Source organism: Oryx dammah, unplaced genomic scaffold, assembly GCF_014754425.2.
Source record: "Oryx dammah isolate SB20612 unplaced genomic scaffold, SCBI_Odam_1.1 HiC_scaffold_4, whole genome shotgun sequence".
NCBI classification, from domain to species: domain Eukaryota; kingdom Metazoa; phylum Chordata; class Mammalia; order Artiodactyla; family Bovidae; genus Oryx; species Oryx dammah.
The window spans coordinates 39,600,157-39,617,078 of record NW_024070188.1 but is presented as its reverse complement, the minus strand read 5'-3'; the positions used below and the strand labels follow the sequence as shown (position 1 = coordinate 39,617,078).

Genomic DNA, 16,922 nt, shown 5'->3' with positions numbered 1-16,922 from the left:
TGTGGAAGGAGGGGCTGCCTGGCTGGCAGGAAGAGAAAAACAAGTAGCGCAGCCCTTTCCTCCGAGCTGCAGGCATGGGGCGGGGGTGCGCCGAAAGGGGTTTTCTTTCTTTAGTCTGTGTTTAAAGAAAAAAAATGGGGGTTAGGTTTTGTTTATTTCTGTTTAAGTGGGGCAGAGGGTGGTGGGGAGGGAAATTAAGTATTTACTGCAGCTTATACTTAGGTAAAAATGTAGGTGGGGGGAGGGCTAACATCTTTCTCGATGGTCTGTGACGTGCCAAGTGCTTTTCGTTCTAGACATCATGCTTTTGACTGAGATCATGTTTGACCAATGTAAATATTAGTGTCATAGGAGCTATGATAAAGTAGCACTACTTAGTAGATGTGGAAATTTTCTTCATATTAAACTATGTGTCGAGATGTAATTTTCATGGCTTGGCTCAAGCGACAGTTTAAGAGCAGCCTCATTGATGTGGATGGGCTGTTACTGCTTTTTAACTCTGCCTACTACGTGGTCTATTATGATGATGAGGTTGACAAAGTAAACCAGTATCAAGGACTAAGTCTAGAAGACCTGGAAAAAATAGAAAGAGGTACTGAACCCACCTTTTTTGGTTAAGCCAAAGTTCTCCTGCATGCGACTGCACTACAGATATAAAGAAGCAAGTGGCTATTTCCACCCACTGAAAGCTATAATGTGCAACCCAGAAGAGGATGGAAAAGATACTCTTCAGTGCATTGAGGAGATGCTGCAGATCACCAAGCAAGACATGGGATTAGACGTACCTATAATAGAGAAAAAGCTTGAGAGGAAGAGCAGTAAACCTCATGAAAACATCATCAGCATCAGATCTCAAAACCGAGGCTCTTTGGCCCAGGGAAAAAAAACTTTTAGTGAGCAAAATTTCATCTCTAAACCAAAAAGTGAAACAGACTAAATCCAATGTAAACATTGGTAATCTACGAAAGCTAAGAAACTTCACAAAACTTGAAATGGAAGTTAACTTTCTAAAACCAAACTTAAAAATAATCTTTGGAAATCAGATAGTAGTCTTGAAACCATGGAAAATACAAGTGTGATGGATAATAAAGCCCAGGCAGAGTCAGAAGGGGAAATGTCTTCAGATAATAACTCGTATCACTCTGATGAATTTCTTACAAATTCCAAGTCTGATGAAGACAGGCAGCTAACTCTTCAGAGAATGTAGTGCCAACAGACTATGTTCTTCCTAGTTGGGGTATCATTGCTTCAGCACCTTGATTAGGTAGTCGATCCCAGTCTATTAGCAGCACTGATATCAGCATTCATGTTCCTTCAGAGTTACTATTGCTCATAAAAGTGGGCTTGGAAAAGGCCATGAGTCTTCTTTGAAGAAAAGTCCTTCCCCTGGCAACATACCCACATTGACTGGCTCTGCCAAGCCTGTGAATATTTACTGCTACAGATTTGTTCAAGGTGCACAAAACAAAATGACCCGCCTATCAGAAACCAGATCTGCTTCTCAGCAGGCTAGAGAGGAAGGACATCAAACAACCAATCAAGTTTCTAGCAAAGAAACTCCGTTTGAATTGATAGAACAGATACCTTCTCCACCTTTTCAATTAGATGTGTCTTTTCCTACAGCAGGCCCACAGTTTTTGTCAGTTGAACCAGTGCATTCAGTTGTATCTCAAAAGCCCCCTGGCTCTGAATCTGGCATGCTTGAACTTGAGAGAGAGCTTCATGTAACTCCTTCTCCTTCAGAGAGCTGTAGCAGCAGAGCAGTCTCTCCTTTTGCAAAGATTTGAAGTTCTATGGTCCAGTTTGCTAACATTACCCAAGCTGGGTTAACCCAAGGGATAAATTTTGCAGTGGCAAAGGCTCAGAAGAGCCCTGCAGATTCTGAAGTAGTTAATGAAGTCCAGCAAAATGAACTTAAAAATATGTTTACACAATGCCAGACACGAATAACTGAGATTTAGTTTTTAGTCACACAGAATCCTGTGGCTTTTATTCAACCCCCTGAAAAAAGAGATGTCACAGAGACTGTACTATATGTGAATCTAGGGATCACAAATTCTAATTACGTTAATTTGGAAGGGTTTTAAAAGGCTGAACCTAAGCAGATTTCCAAATTTGAGAGCTAGGACAATGGAAGTGCATCATCCTAGAATAGGACCTAAGTAGCTACAGAGCAGTTTGTCTCTTCACAAGTAATTCAGGAATAGATTACTTTGGGACACAATAATCTGAACCTTTTTGGAGTGGGGTGGATGGGTAGAATGTATGAAGTAGACTCAAAGAGTGGACATGGATCCTTTTAGATGAGTAGCATTTTTCATAATTGTTACTGTTCTGTCACCTATTTCTGTGTGTTAACCTCTACAAGGTAAATTCTTAGTTTAGTGACTCTTCAGTGTCACTAGTATGGAGAATCATTTTAATATTAAAAACTATTGGTTTAATTTTTGATGGCTTAACCATTCCCTATAGAGTCAACAGGGCTAATGGCACTGGGGTCAAGGAATGTATGCCCATTTGATCCTAATTTTCCCCACATTCTACTTAAATAAATTTAAAATATTCCTCCCTTGTATACCCCCCAAGTCTAGGAGCATTAAGACCTGTCTGCCATGAAACCTGAGATATCGGATGTGAATACCATCACCTATTAATTTTGTTCTCTTTTCAGAAATGTTAAAAATATACACATTGGATACTGGTAAAGCTTGAAAGAAGTTTTCAAATTGTAACTTTTTGCAGGGTGTAGTCCATAACATCTTGTATAGGCTCTCAAAACTACTGAAAATTTTAGTCTGAAGCACGACTATAACATTGACCACATGGAACCAGGGCCTTGTCTGTAAGCCCATACAGTAAGAGAGTTGTACATCTTAATCCAAACAAGTATTGGTTTGTCTGGTATCTTTAGAGCCTTACTCTGTTGAAATGATTCTCAGCTAAACAATATGTCTGTTGTAACTTTGATAAGTATTCCACTTTTTAAAAATTTATTAGTGGTATCTTTTTTTTGAAGTGTCAGATGTTGTGACTATTTAAAATAAAATATTATAATTTAAAGTGAAAAAAAAATCATCTCATATGTAACAAAATTCCAACAAAGTTAAGACCCAGAGCAATGACCTTAAGATTAGGAAGTAAGGACTAGAGGGGCAAAGCAAGAGTTTTGAAGTACCAAAGTTGAAATAAGGTAGGGTGAGTATAATAATTCTTATTATCTGAAGAAACAAAGTTTTACTTATCCTTTAGCCCCAGCTAATATTTCTCATCTAGGTACTACATTAGATGGCAAATGCTATAGTGAGTGCCCACGTGCACAAGTGTCTTCATGCCTTTTGGGTAGTGTTTATAGCAGAATTACTGGATGAAGAGGCTTATAAATCTTAAATGTATTGGTTCACATTGTCACCAGCAACAAAAGAAAACCCCCCAGAACCCTAGAAGTGAGGTAGCATGCTAATTGTGAGTTTCCTCAGTATCTCGGATTTCTGACTGGAGACAATATACATCTAACACAACAGACTAGTTACACAGGTTGGTATCTTGGAGATAAAAGAGCATAGAGATCAGGGAATTTCTTTGGAGAATGAGTTGTTTGTATGCTTCCCCAATGAGGAAGAAGGTGGATACTTCTCCATGTCTTGAGAAGATGGAGGAGCTTCAGTAGAACTGTTCAGAGAAAGTGCTTTATGTTCCCTGATATTTAAAGGACACAGGGATTGGTACCTAACCTGAGTCTGAGAAGTCCAAAAGTGACAGCTTGGGCCCACCAGTGGTGAGGAGCTGGCTATATTATCCCCAAAGGGGACAAAGATGCTTGAGTTTTTCTTGGTCTGGGTGGTCTAGGGGAGAGAACTCAACTATATCATCTTGAAAAGGACCCTGTTCTGGGAGACTGGCTTCCAGGAGCAGCAAGTCTTCTGGAGGAGGGGAAACTTTCCTGTATTTAAACAATGGGTAGTATGAAGCCTCAGAAACAAAGGACTGAGGGAAGTTGTTTTAAAAGCCAATGGTAAGAAGACTTCTACATAGAAGATCTGGAAGTTCCCTGAAATGTGAGGGAGAAATAAAACAAGCCCTGTTGTTAGACACAGCTCATAATCCATAATATACTATCCCTTTTCCATAACCCACCTTCCCCAGACCCAACTTTAGAGAGAACAAAATGGCACCTAGAGAGTAGTTATAAAAAGATAGAGTGAAGAAAAAGTAAAGAAGCTGCTTATATTGCTTACTTTGTGTAGAAATTTCTGAAACTAGGACAGACCCAAACAGAAGAATTTCACTAGTTGATGCTTTGGAGTTTTGATATTAAACCAGACTGAGCTTTTACTTTGTGCAAGTTATTGCAAGTAGATTTCAGACCAAATTAGTCAGAGACAGTAGTGAGAAAGAGTAAGTTGGTTATTGCCGGCATGTGTGCCTGCTAAGTCACTTCAGTCATGTCCAACTCTCTGTGATCCTATGAACTATACCTCGCCAGGCTCCACTGTCCATGGGATTCTCTGGAGTAGATTGCTATGCCCTCCTCCAGGGGATCTTCCTGACACAGGGATCGAACCCAGGTCTCCCAGGTTTAAGGCAGATTCTTTACCGTCTGAGCCACCAGGGAACCCACTACATTTATGGCTAAAATCCAGTACTCTTTCAATAAACTTAACCATTACACCATTTTCTTCTACATGTGCTTTTTATTTGTATTGCTATTTTTCATTAATTGGAAGTTTTATGTGATTTTGTACTAAAATCTGTTGATCTTTCCTTCATTATTTCTCCTTTGCATCAAAGCTAAAAAGGTTACTCTTTCAGAGTTATCCTGTTCTCCTTTCTTCTCATTTTCCAGCAGTTGCGTTAAAAAAAAAATTAACTATTACATCTCCCTGTGTGTATTTTGGTATGTAGTGATTCTTATTCAGTCACTAAGTCACAGCTGACTCTTTGTGACCCCATAGACTGCAGCACACCAGGCTTCCCTGTCGATCACTATATCCCAGAGTTTGCTCAAACTCATGTCCATTGAGTTGATGATGCTTTATAACCATCTCATCTTCTGTCATTTCCTTCTCCTTTTGCCTTCAACCTTTCCCAGCATCAGGGTCTTTTCCAATGAGTTGGCTCTTTGTATCACATGGGCCAAAGTGTTGGGAGTTTCAGCTTGGGAATGGCAAACGACTCCAGGATTCTTTGGATGAGAACCCCATGAAAAATATATAGTGAAATGTTTATTAAATTCAAGTTATCCTGAATTACTATCCATGTCTAAAACTTGAGTAAATTTTATTTATTCACTTTTTCCTTAAATGTGGACCTGAATGATTTTTCACTTCTCAGAAAATTGGAGACATACTTAGAAGTTTATTTCATTCTTGAATCTAAGTCTGAAAATAGCAGAAGAAATTGTTTTGGACAGTGGGAATGAGTTTAGTATACTCCAGGTATCATTCGATACAATTGGCCACTTGCTCTTTTTAAAAACTGACCGTTCTCTTGCAAGAAGCTCAAGAGACTACTCTCTTCACTTTCTTCTACCTCTTTTCCCATTTGTTTGGCCAATTTTCCATTTCAATCCTAGCACTAAATATGAGAATTCCTCTGAATTTGGTTTTGAATCTGCATTCCTTTTCTACATTTTTTTCTCAGACAACTCAAACACTCAAACAGTTCAGTTCAGTTCAGTCACTCGTTGTGTCTGACTCTTTGTGACCCCATGAACCGCAGCACGCCAGGCCTCCCTGTCCATCACCAGCTCCCAGAGTTTACCCAAATTCATGTTCATTGAGTCAATGATGCCATCCAACCATCTCATCCTCTGTCGTCCCCTTCTCCTCCTGCCCTCAATCTTTCCCAGCATCAGGGTCTTTTCAAATGAGTCAGCTCTTCACATCAGGTGCCCAAAGTATTGGAGTTTCAGCTTCAACATCAGTCCTACCAATGAACACCCAGGACTGATCTTCTTCACAATGGACTGGTTGTATCCCTTTGCATTCTAAGGGACTCTCAAGAGTCTTCTCCAACACCACAGTTCAAAAGCATCAGTTCTTTGGCACTCAGCTTTCTTTATAGTCCAACTCTCATATCCATACATGACTACTGGAAAAACCATAGCCTTGACTAGAGGGACCTTAGTTGACAATGTCTTTGCTTTTTAATATGGTGTCTAGGTTGGTCATAACTTTCCTTCCAAGAAGTAAGTGTCTTTTAATTTCATGGCTGCAGTCACCATCTGCAGTGATTTTGGAACCCCCCAAAATAAAGTCAGCAACTGTTTCCACTTTCTCCATCTATTTGCCCTGAAGTGATGGGACTGGATGCCATGATCTTACTTTTCTGAATGTTGCACTTTAAGCCAACTTTTTCACTCTCCTCTTTTACTTTCATCAAGAGGCTCTTTAGTTCTTCTTCCCTTTCTGCCATAAGGGTGATGTCATCTGCATATCTGAGGTTACTGATATTTCTCCTGGCAATCTTGATTCCAGCTTGTGCTTCTTCCAGCCCAGCATTTCGCATGATATACTCTGCATATAAGTTAAATAAGCAGGGTGACAATACACAGCCTTGATGTACCCCTTTTCCTATTTGGAACCAGTCTGTTGTTCCATGTCCTGTTCTAACTGTTGCTTCCTGACCTGCATATAGGTTTCGCAAGAGGCAGGTCAGGTGATCTGGTATTCTCATCTCTTGAAGAATTTTCCACAGTTTATTGTGATCCATACAGTCAAAGGCTTTGGCATAATCAATAAAGCAGAAATAGAAATTTTTCTGGAAATCTCTTGCTTTTTCAATGATCCAGTGGATGTTGGCAATTTGATCTCTGGTTCCTCTGCCTTTTCTAAATCCAGCTTGAACATCTGGAACTTCATGGTTCACGTATTGCTGAAGCCTGGCTTGGAGAATTTTGAGCATTACTTTACCAGCATATGAGATGAGTGCAATTGTGTGGTAGTTTGAGCATTCTTTGGCATTGCCTTTCTTTGGGACTGGAATGAAAACTGACCTTTTCCAGTCCTGTGGCCACTGCTGAGTTTTCCAAATTTGCTGGCATATTGAGGGCAGCACTTTCACAGCATCAACTTTTAGGATTTGAAACAGCTCAACTGGAATTCCATCACCTCCACTAGCTTTGTTCTTAGGGATGCTTCCTAAGGCCCACTTGACTTCACATTCCAGGATGTCTGGCTCTATATGAGTGATCACACCATCATGATTATCTGGGGGCATGAAGGTCTTTTTTGTACAGTACTTCTGTGTATTCTTGCCACCTCTTCTTAATATCTTCTGCTTCTGTTAGGTCCCTACCATTTCTGTCTTTTATTGAGCCCATCTTTGCATGAAATTTTCTCTTATTATCTCTAATTTTCTTGAAGAGATCTCTAGTCTTTCCCATTCTGTTGTTTTCCTCTGTTTCTTTGCATTGATCGCTAAAGAAGGCTTTCTTATCTCTCCTTGCTAGTCTTTGGAACTCTGCATTCAAATGGGTATATCTTTCCTTTACTCCTTTGCTTTTCGCTTCCCCTCTTTTACAGCTATTTGTAAGGCCTCCCCAGACAGCCATTTTGCTTTTCTGCCTTTCTTTTCCTTTGGGATGGTCTTGATTCCTAATAATTTAATATATATATTGGTAGTAGTTAAAATTAAATCTTTAACTCTGACAACTTCTCTGTTTTCTAAATTCATATGTTCAACTTTCCCTCATTATGGGAGAAATGGCTAAAATTATCTAAGCAAGTTGCTAACTCATTCTTGACTTTTTTCTTTACAGTCTCTTATATCAAATTTATTAACAAAGCTACCAATCCTATATTTTTCTCTACATGTCTATTTTTGCTGCTGTATTCCAAGTGGCTAGTTGCTCTAGGAAATTTGTAACATCATAAAAGACCCCTCTATAGTTTTTCCAGTAGTCATGTATGGATGTGAGAGTTGGACTATAAAAAAAACTGAGCACCAAAGCATTGATGCTTTGGAACTGTGGTGTTGGAGAAGACTCTTGAGAGTCCCTTGGACTGCAAGGAGATCCAACCAGGCCATCCTAAAGATCAGTCCTGGGTGTTCACTGGAAGGACTGATGTTGAAGCTGAAACTCCAATACTTTGGCCACTGGATGTGAAGAGCTGACTCATTTGAAAAGAACCTGATGCTGGGAAGGATTGAGGGCAGGAGGAGAAGGGGATGACAGAGGATGAGATGGTTGGATAACATCGCCGACTCAATGGACATGGGTTTGGGTGGACTCTGGGAGCTGGTGATGGACAGGGAGGCCTGGTGTGCTGTGGTCCATGGGGTCGCAAAGAGTCAGACACAACTGAGTGACTGAACTCAACTGAACTGAAAAGACCCCTTTTCTCTTATGGTAGTCTCTTCTTTTTTTTCATGTCATTTAACACAGTAGAAGTTTTATTTATTGGTTTCTTTTTAAACTTTCCTTTCCACTAGATTGTAAGATTACAAGGAAAACTTAACTGAAAAAAAATCATAAGAGCTGTTGACTGAGAAAAAAGCATATAGTAAGAGCTGTGAATTCAGTTTTATTAGGGTACACACTGAAGACTATAGCCCAGGAGAAAGCCTCTCAGATAGTGCTAATGAACTGATCTGAAGAGATAGGAGTAGGGGAGGTCTACCTAAATATAGAAGCTAAATATATATATTTAGCTTCCCAGGTGGTGTTAGTGGTAAAGAACCTGTCTCCCCATGAAGGAGACATAAGAGACACGAGTTTCATCTCTGAGTCAGGAAGATCCCCTGGAGGAGGGCATGGAAACCTACTCCAATATTCTTGCCTGAAAAATCTCATGGACAGAGGAACCTGGCTGGCTACCATCCATAGGGTTGCAAAGAGTTGGACATGAATAACATATACACACGTGCGCATGCACAAACACATATAATTTGGTGAAGGAGGTACATGCTGTCAGACATATATGTCTCAGTAGAAGGTTGCTGCTAGTCATGAGGAGCAGATGCCTCTGTTAATGGTTTGAGTGATTTTCTAGGTATGAGAAGATATAAGAATTAGGTTCGTAAAATTTTCTCCTGAAAATATCTATCTGAAAGCCTGTTCTATAAGGTTTTGTTAGAGCACAGAATGCCTCATTCTGACCTCCACCCTGAACTCTTTTCAGATTGTGTTAAAGGTCAGTGGTTGCAGTGGCTAAAAACCTAATCCTCGTGGTGCCAGATGGGAAGTGACATATTTTAGTTTGTAAAGGCAGGAAGAACCATATTTGATTTGTTGTTCATGCCTTCAATGTCTAGCACATTGCCTAGTACATAATAAGCTCCTTATAAAGAGGAGACAATTCCATTAACAATCATGCTATATTAAATTTGTTTTCCTTTTTCATATAGTTTTATAATCTCACTGTGGGTAAAACCCTTAAACTCTTTAGGACAGGTTTTTAAAAGAAGTCTGTCTATGGAAAATGCTGTATTAGATAACCAAAAGGTCCTATATAAAATTCTTTGCTCTTGCTATTGCCTAATTATTTGGTCAGATACTTGATTTAGTAACTAAAAATAAGCTGTTTATCAGTTTTATTATTTTATTGATTATGTATTTATATGTTTCCATGCTCTTAAGGTATGGAAATCCACTTACTGTATACAATATGATTCATTATTGATTGCCTTCTCTTCTTGCACATTAGCATTTTGTAGATCTGTTTTATCCTCTGCATTATAGTACCTCTTTTCTTTCCTTTTCTTTTCTTTATAATGCTAGTTCTTGATTGTCTCCTACCACTGTTTCTACTGGATACCATCTGTTGATTTGAACCAACAGCAATCTCTGTTGAAAAATCTTCTAAGGATTCCTGACTTAAACTTTTTTTCCTTCTTATGGCTGTAAACCTTTAAACTTTGCAGCTAACACTGTGTGTGATAATAATCACAATCCTATTTTTGTCTACTTTCTTTTACTTTCTGTATTTTCTTTGGATTAAGTCATATATTTTGAAATAATAATATTGCCTGTGACTAACAGTGTCTTAAAAATGAACTTTAATATAATCATTATACAGTGATTATTGTTGATTTCATAAATTTATAATTCATTCAATAATATTTATTGTTTATCTACTATGCATTAGGCCATGATGTTAAACAGGTATTTGTTATTCATATTGACATCAGATCATAGGGATATTGTTTTAATTAATTTTTTAAGCTTTTATCAATTCCATTAAGTTCAAATAATTGGAATTAACTTATGGGATTGTAGTAATTTCCTTATTTAAATTTCAGTTTTTCTTATAGATTTTTGTTTTCCAGCACTGTGCACCAACCACTGAGTTATGATTTTTGTACAGAGAGGTTTTCAGTTGATAATTCTTAGTTAACAATACTTGCTGAGTCCTTACTGTGTATTCTGCATTGAGCAATAAAGCAATCATAGCTCTTCCCTCATGGAAACAAATTTCTGAAGAAGACAATTTTCTAGTAAACAAATAAATATGAATTACAAATTCTGATAAATGATGTGGAGAAGGAATGTGTATTGAGAAAGAATAGCAAGGAAGAGTTACTTTTGTTGATCCAGCTCAATATGTTTAACCTCTTGCCTCAGTTATAGGCAGACAGTTTTCTCTTTGTTCTATTTTTTCATTGTGTGTTAACATGTGGTGCCTCAGACTTAACATCTTCTTCCTCTCCTCTTTCCTCTTCTCTTCCTCCTTATTCTTCACCTCTTCTTTCTCTTTCTTCTTCCTATTGCCTACTGAAAATTCACTTTCTGCCACAAGATGTGGAGGGAACTTATAAATGGTAATTTCATACATTTAAATTGCAGGGTAACTATTCATATTATTGTGCACATTTTACTGATAAGAGAACTGAGTCTTTAAATAGTGAAGTAGCTTTTTTTGATCACTTAATAACAAATCTTCAAGCAGAGATTCTAACTCAGGTTTTCTGATTCCAAAGTTCATGTTCTTTATTCTGTGATGCCATCTTCCCAGTATTTATATGCCCACTCTGTGTTAAGATTATATGCATTTCTTTGTGTAATTTTACAACAGCTCTGTTAAGTAGACATTACCTTCATTTTACATATGAAACTCAGACACATTAAATAACTGTCCCATTGTCACATAGACTGGGAAGAAACTGAAGTAGGATATGAGTCCAGATCCTTCAGAATCTATAGATCATGTGCTTTGTTGTTCACTACATACCATCATTTCCTACCATAACACAAGAGTGTGTTTTTTTTTTTTTAAATCTTGCTTAATAAGACCTTGTGCTATAGAGGAAGTCTTAAGACTCCATGAGATGAGCTCGCAGTAATTTATATTAAATGAAAGATTCTATAGGTAGCTTATTTAATGTTATTAAAATTGTAAAAATGTTATTATAATGATTTTATTCATTTTGGAGCTAATGATTCACCCTGTCCTTGTTTTCAGGCTATAGTGTTTAAATCAATTTGCTTCAGCCAGGCCTGTAACTCTGTAGATGCTGTCATCCTGTCAAAACACACTCCAGCTTCCTCTATGAAATTAAGTTCAAATGAGAGAGGTGATTTTCATATCACATTTATTCATTAATCCATTCAGCAGATATATGAGTATCTATTAGGTGTCTGAAACAATACTAGGCACTATGAATGGCAGGGAGAAACTCACACGCATCTTGCCTTATGGACAACTAAGTGATGGAGAAATACAAAAAACAAATCGTAACACAGATAAATATAAAATTACAAACTGAAATAAATATGCTGCATTCAATGCTAAAAATGTGTATCTGTCACTAAAGAGGTAGGCCTGATATTGTGAGAGTAGTGAATTTATGGGGACCTATCAGGAAGGATTCCCTTTGAGATAGGATAAGAAGTTTTAAACTCCATATTTTTATGCCTTTAGTACCTGGGAAGGAGTGTAGACAGTATATTACTAGAAAGCGGTACCATTAGTTGTTCTTGCATACTCTTGGAATTTAGCATATAGTATAAAACATATTTTTTCATCTCAGTGAGGCACTTATCAGGCCATGAAGAGCCTCCTGTAATTGGCATATCTCATACTTCTCTCTTTTCTCTCTGAGTGCCACTAAAGTTCCTCTATCCATTCATCTTCTTGCTAGGGTCCCAGATCTGTCCTATAGATCCTGAATGCCTCTGGGGATGGCTTTATGGGAGAAAGGAGGAAATAATTCCAGGTAACTTGAACAGAATAGATAATCTTGATTGTGAGAGACAGAGAACAGCACCCTCAAGAAACCAGGGAGGGAAGAAGGGATGATTACTATGGCAGGAGCAGAGGGAAAGAGTAATTTGAAAAGAGGTTGTAGAAAAGGTGTAAGTCAGACAAAGATTTGAACTCAAAGTTCAGCAAGTGCCTCAAGTGGGAAAGGAATAAAGAATGTTGGGATGATTTTATTGCATTTGTCTTTCTCTAGGATCTTAGACCACTCAATGTTGTCTGTTTTGGTTAGTCCTACACTCCAGTTTTTTTTCTCCTGATCCCTGAGACTAAAGAAACTCTTGAATATGAGGCTATCACTTTTTTTTTTTTCCCTCTGCCTTTATGGCCTGTGCTGAAAATCTGTAGATTCCTGAGAGAAAAATGAGTGAAGTATGTCTGAATCAAACAAATGTCCTCAAATCCTAGCTTCTATGGTTACTTTTTTTAAATACCTTTAAAGCTCAAAAAATTTTTTTAATCTTATTGCTCCAAAGAAGCATTTATTAGACTGGCATTTGGCTTCTAAACTGAAACACTAAAGCAGAAGCACATTCCATAGTATCATGAGTTTTAATACAAAATCCTGATAAATATATTATTGTAATTATAGTTTAATTCACTGATTCTAAAGAAAATATTATCCAGCAAAATATAAAAAGGACAAAATATCAGGACTAAGTAGAGTTTATTCTAGGAATGCAAGGTTGATTTCAATTTTGAAAGCTATTTAAACAAGTTCACTACATTAAAAAATGGAGAAAATCACATGACTAACTCAGTAAACAGAAATCTGTGAAATAATTTAACATTCATAATATATACTCTAAGCAAACTTGGAGAACTTCCTCAATCTCATTTAGAATATACTGAAAAATTGTAGGAAAATCAGACCTTAATGGTGAAATTTTACAATACTTTTGTTTGAGATTGAGTGATAAAAATCCTTATTTTCTCACATCTATTCATTGCCGGGAGAAATATCAATAACCTCAGATATGCAGATGACACCACCCTTATGGCAGAAAGTGAAGAGGAGCTAAAAAGCCTCTTGATGAAAGTGAAGGAGGAGAGTGAAAAAGTTGGCTTAAAGCTCAACATTCAGAAAACGAAGATCATGGCATCTGGTCCCATCACTCCATGGGAAATAGATGGGGAAACAGTGGAAAGTGTCAGACTTTATTTTGGGGGGCTCCAAAATCACTGCATATGGTGATTGCAGCCATGAACTTAAAAGACGCTTACTCCTTGGAAGAAAAGTTATGACCAACCTAGATAGTGTATTCAAAAGCAGAGACATTACTTTGCCGACTAAGGTCCATCTAGTCAAGACTATGGCTTTTCCAGTAGTCGTGAATGGATGTGAGAGTTGGACTGTGAAGAAGGCTGAGCGCCGAAGAATTGATGCTTTTGAAGTGTGGTGTTGGAGAAGACTCTTGAGATTCCCTTGGACTGCAAGGAGATCCAACCAGTCCATTCTGAAGATCAACCCTGGGATTTCTTTGGAAGGAATGATGCTAAAGCTGAAACTCCAGTACTTTGGCCACCTCATGCGAAGAGTTGACTCATTGGAAAAGACTCTGATGCTGGGAGGGATTGGGGGCAGAAGGAGAAGGGGCGACAGAGGATGAGATGGCTGGATGGCATGACTGACTCGATGGACGTGAGTCTGAGTGAACTCTGAGAGTTGGTGATGGACAGGGAAGCCTGGCATGCTGTGATTCATGGGGTTGCAAAGAGTTGGACATGACTGAGTGACTGAACTGAACTGAAGAAGAATAACAAGGATGACAACACCCTAATGGCAGAAAGTGAAGAGGAACTAAGGAGCCTCTTGATGAAAGTGAAAGAAGAGAGTGAAAAAGCTGGATTAAAACTCAGCATTCAAAAAACGAAGATCATGGCATCCGGTCCCATCAGTTCATGGCAAATAGATGGGGAAACAATGGAAACAGTGAGAGACTTTATTTTCTTGGGCTCCAAAATCACTGCAGATGGTGACTGCAGTCATGAAATTAAAATATGCTTGGCAAAGAAAAACTATGACAAAGCTAGACAGAATATTAAAAAACAGAGACATTGCCAAAAAGATCCATCAAGTCAAAGGTATGGGTTTTCCAGTAGTCATGTAGGGATGTGAGAATTGGACCATAAAGAAAGCCGCTGCTGCTGCTTCAATTGTGTCCTACTCTGTGCGACCCCATAGACGGCAGCCCACCAGGCTCCCGCATCCCTGGGATTCTCCAGGCAAGAACACTGGAGTGGGTTGCCATTTCCTTCTCCAATGCATGAAAGTGAAAAGTGAGAGAGAAGCCACTCAGTTTTGTCCGACTCACAACGACCGCATGGACTGTAGCCTACGAGGCTCCTCCGTCCATGGGATTTTCCAGGCAAGAGTACTGGAGTGGGTTGCCATTGCCTTCTCCAAAGAAAGCTGAGCACCGAAGAATTGATGCTTTTGGTTGGACGGCATCACCAATGGCATCATAAATGGGCATGAGTTAGAGCAATCTCCAGCAGTTGGTGATGGACAGGGAAGCCTGGCGTGCTGCAGTCCTTGTGGTCACAAAGACATGGACACGACTGAGTGACTGAACTGAACTGATGAGTAGATAATGACAAAGGTATAAAAAAAAAAAAAGATGGTCATTTTTAGAGAAGAGCAAAAAAAGCATGATTGAAAGTTGGCATGTAGGGGATTTCTGAGTGCTGGTAATATATTATTATAAACTAAATGTCTAGGCAAATAATTGTAGAACATTCCAAACATAAAGACAGAGAAAAAAAATTGGATAAACTTACAAATACTTACTGCCTAGTTTTAAAATTATCAGCTTATTAATTATCTTACATAATTTCTACTACCCTGTACTCCTACCTACAATATGGATAATTTTGGGTCAAATCCCATACATCATATCATTTCAATGTGTAAATACTTTTATGTATCTGTAAGAGATAAGGGGTATTCCCTGGTGGTGCTGATGGTAAAGAATCTGCCTGCAGTTCAGAAGACCTGGGTTTGATCCCTAGGTTGGGAAGATCCCCTGGAGAAGGGAATGGCTACCCATTCCACTATTCTTGCCTGGAGAATTCCACAGAGGAGCTTAGTGGGCTATATAGAGTACTAAAAACATATTTGTAATACCATTATCATGCCAAGAAACTTAATTTTTTCACATCATAAGTTATCCAATCAATATTTAAGTTTCTCTGATATTCTCAATTTTTTTTAAAACAGTTGGTATGCTAAGATCAGGACTCTCAGAAAAATCAACCTATTTTATTTGGTTGTTATGCCTTTTGAGTGGTGTGACTCCACATTCTAGATTGTCAGAAGAATCCCATGTCAGTAGCATTCCCTTTCACTGTCTAAAATATCCTGGTTTGGTGGAAAAAGTATATGGGCACTCTACAATTTAGTCTTTTTTTTTTTTTTTAAATCTTTAAGCACCTAGCCCCTCTCTTTTCTTTTCCTTACTTTTTTTTTTTTTTTTTAGTTGTTGGAAGAAACTGAGATATTTACCCTATAGTATTTTCTGTATCTTGATATTTGCTAAATATATCTCCCTGGTGTTGTCCAATATGCCCCTCTGTATTTCCTGAAACCTGCAAGCTAGAACTAGAAACTTGATTTGTATTGAGTTTCATGAGGGTAGAGGAGAAGAATAGTTCATGGGTGATTTTGTTTACTTTTGGTAGAAAGAATATAGCATCTACTTGTTTCTCTTTCAGGAAGGTTAGCAGTCATTGAAATTCATTGAGTAGATGTATTATTTCAAAAAGAGTTTTCCAAATGACAATATTAAGATTCTGTTTCTGATCTAGAAGTTACATTAGGAGATTTGCTTTATAATAATTTACTCAGCCATTTATAGACGTTTCTGTATATGTTTTCTTTCATGAAAATAATTTTTAAAAATGTATGTTTAACTACATACATGTATTGCTATGGGGGAAGGATCAACAGATGAAATTTGTGAGATATTTCTTAAATTATAATTGTTAAATTAATATGTTCACATATTAAGCAGAAATTCATTGCAAAAAGTAAAGTTCCTCAATAGTCTGAGTATTGAAGATAAGATTTACATTATAATGGTAAATGATATATTATTCCAGTGTGGCCAATTGTTTAAAAGAATGTCTTAACATTCTCTGTTGGACTGATGTAGGAAATGTGGTAAAAGTGAAATGTGATGATGGTGAACAGAAAGAAGGCTGGATATATCTTCATGAGGGTTAAATCAGTTCTTGAGAAGAGACACATATCTTTTAAATAACATCTATTGATGAAGGTTACATTCTTTAATGACTAATTACAAGATATATCATCTGAAAAATAACTTGTCTGGGCTTTTGTACATCAAGGAATCATAAATGTTTATTCAGTTTTATGATTACAGAGTTATTTATGTCTTCATTACTCTGTATTCTATTTGATTCTAGATACCATCTCCCAGGATATATTGACCAAAGAAATACGGCTAGATTTAAAAATATACAAAAGTAATAAAGTCCCTCTCAGCTGGTCCTGGGTGTTCATTGGAAGGACCGATGTTGAAGTTGAAACTCCAATACTCTGGCCACCTGATGTGAAGAGCTGACTCATTGGAAAAGACCCTGATGCTGGGAAAGAATTGAGGGCAGGAGGAGAAGGGGACGACAGAGGATGAGATGGTTGGATGGCATCGCCAACTCGATGGACATGGGTTTCGGTGGACTCCGGGAGTTGGTGATGGA

The 16,922-nt window shown here is 38.0% G+C and overlaps 1 pseudogene; it reads left to right on the top strand.

Annotated features, from left to right (window-relative positions):
• Nucleotides 1-408: 408 nt before the first annotated feature.
• LOC120862966 lies at nt 409-2,135 on the top strand (annotated as a pseudogene).
• The last annotated feature ends 14,787 nt before the right edge of the window (nt 2,136-16,922 follow it).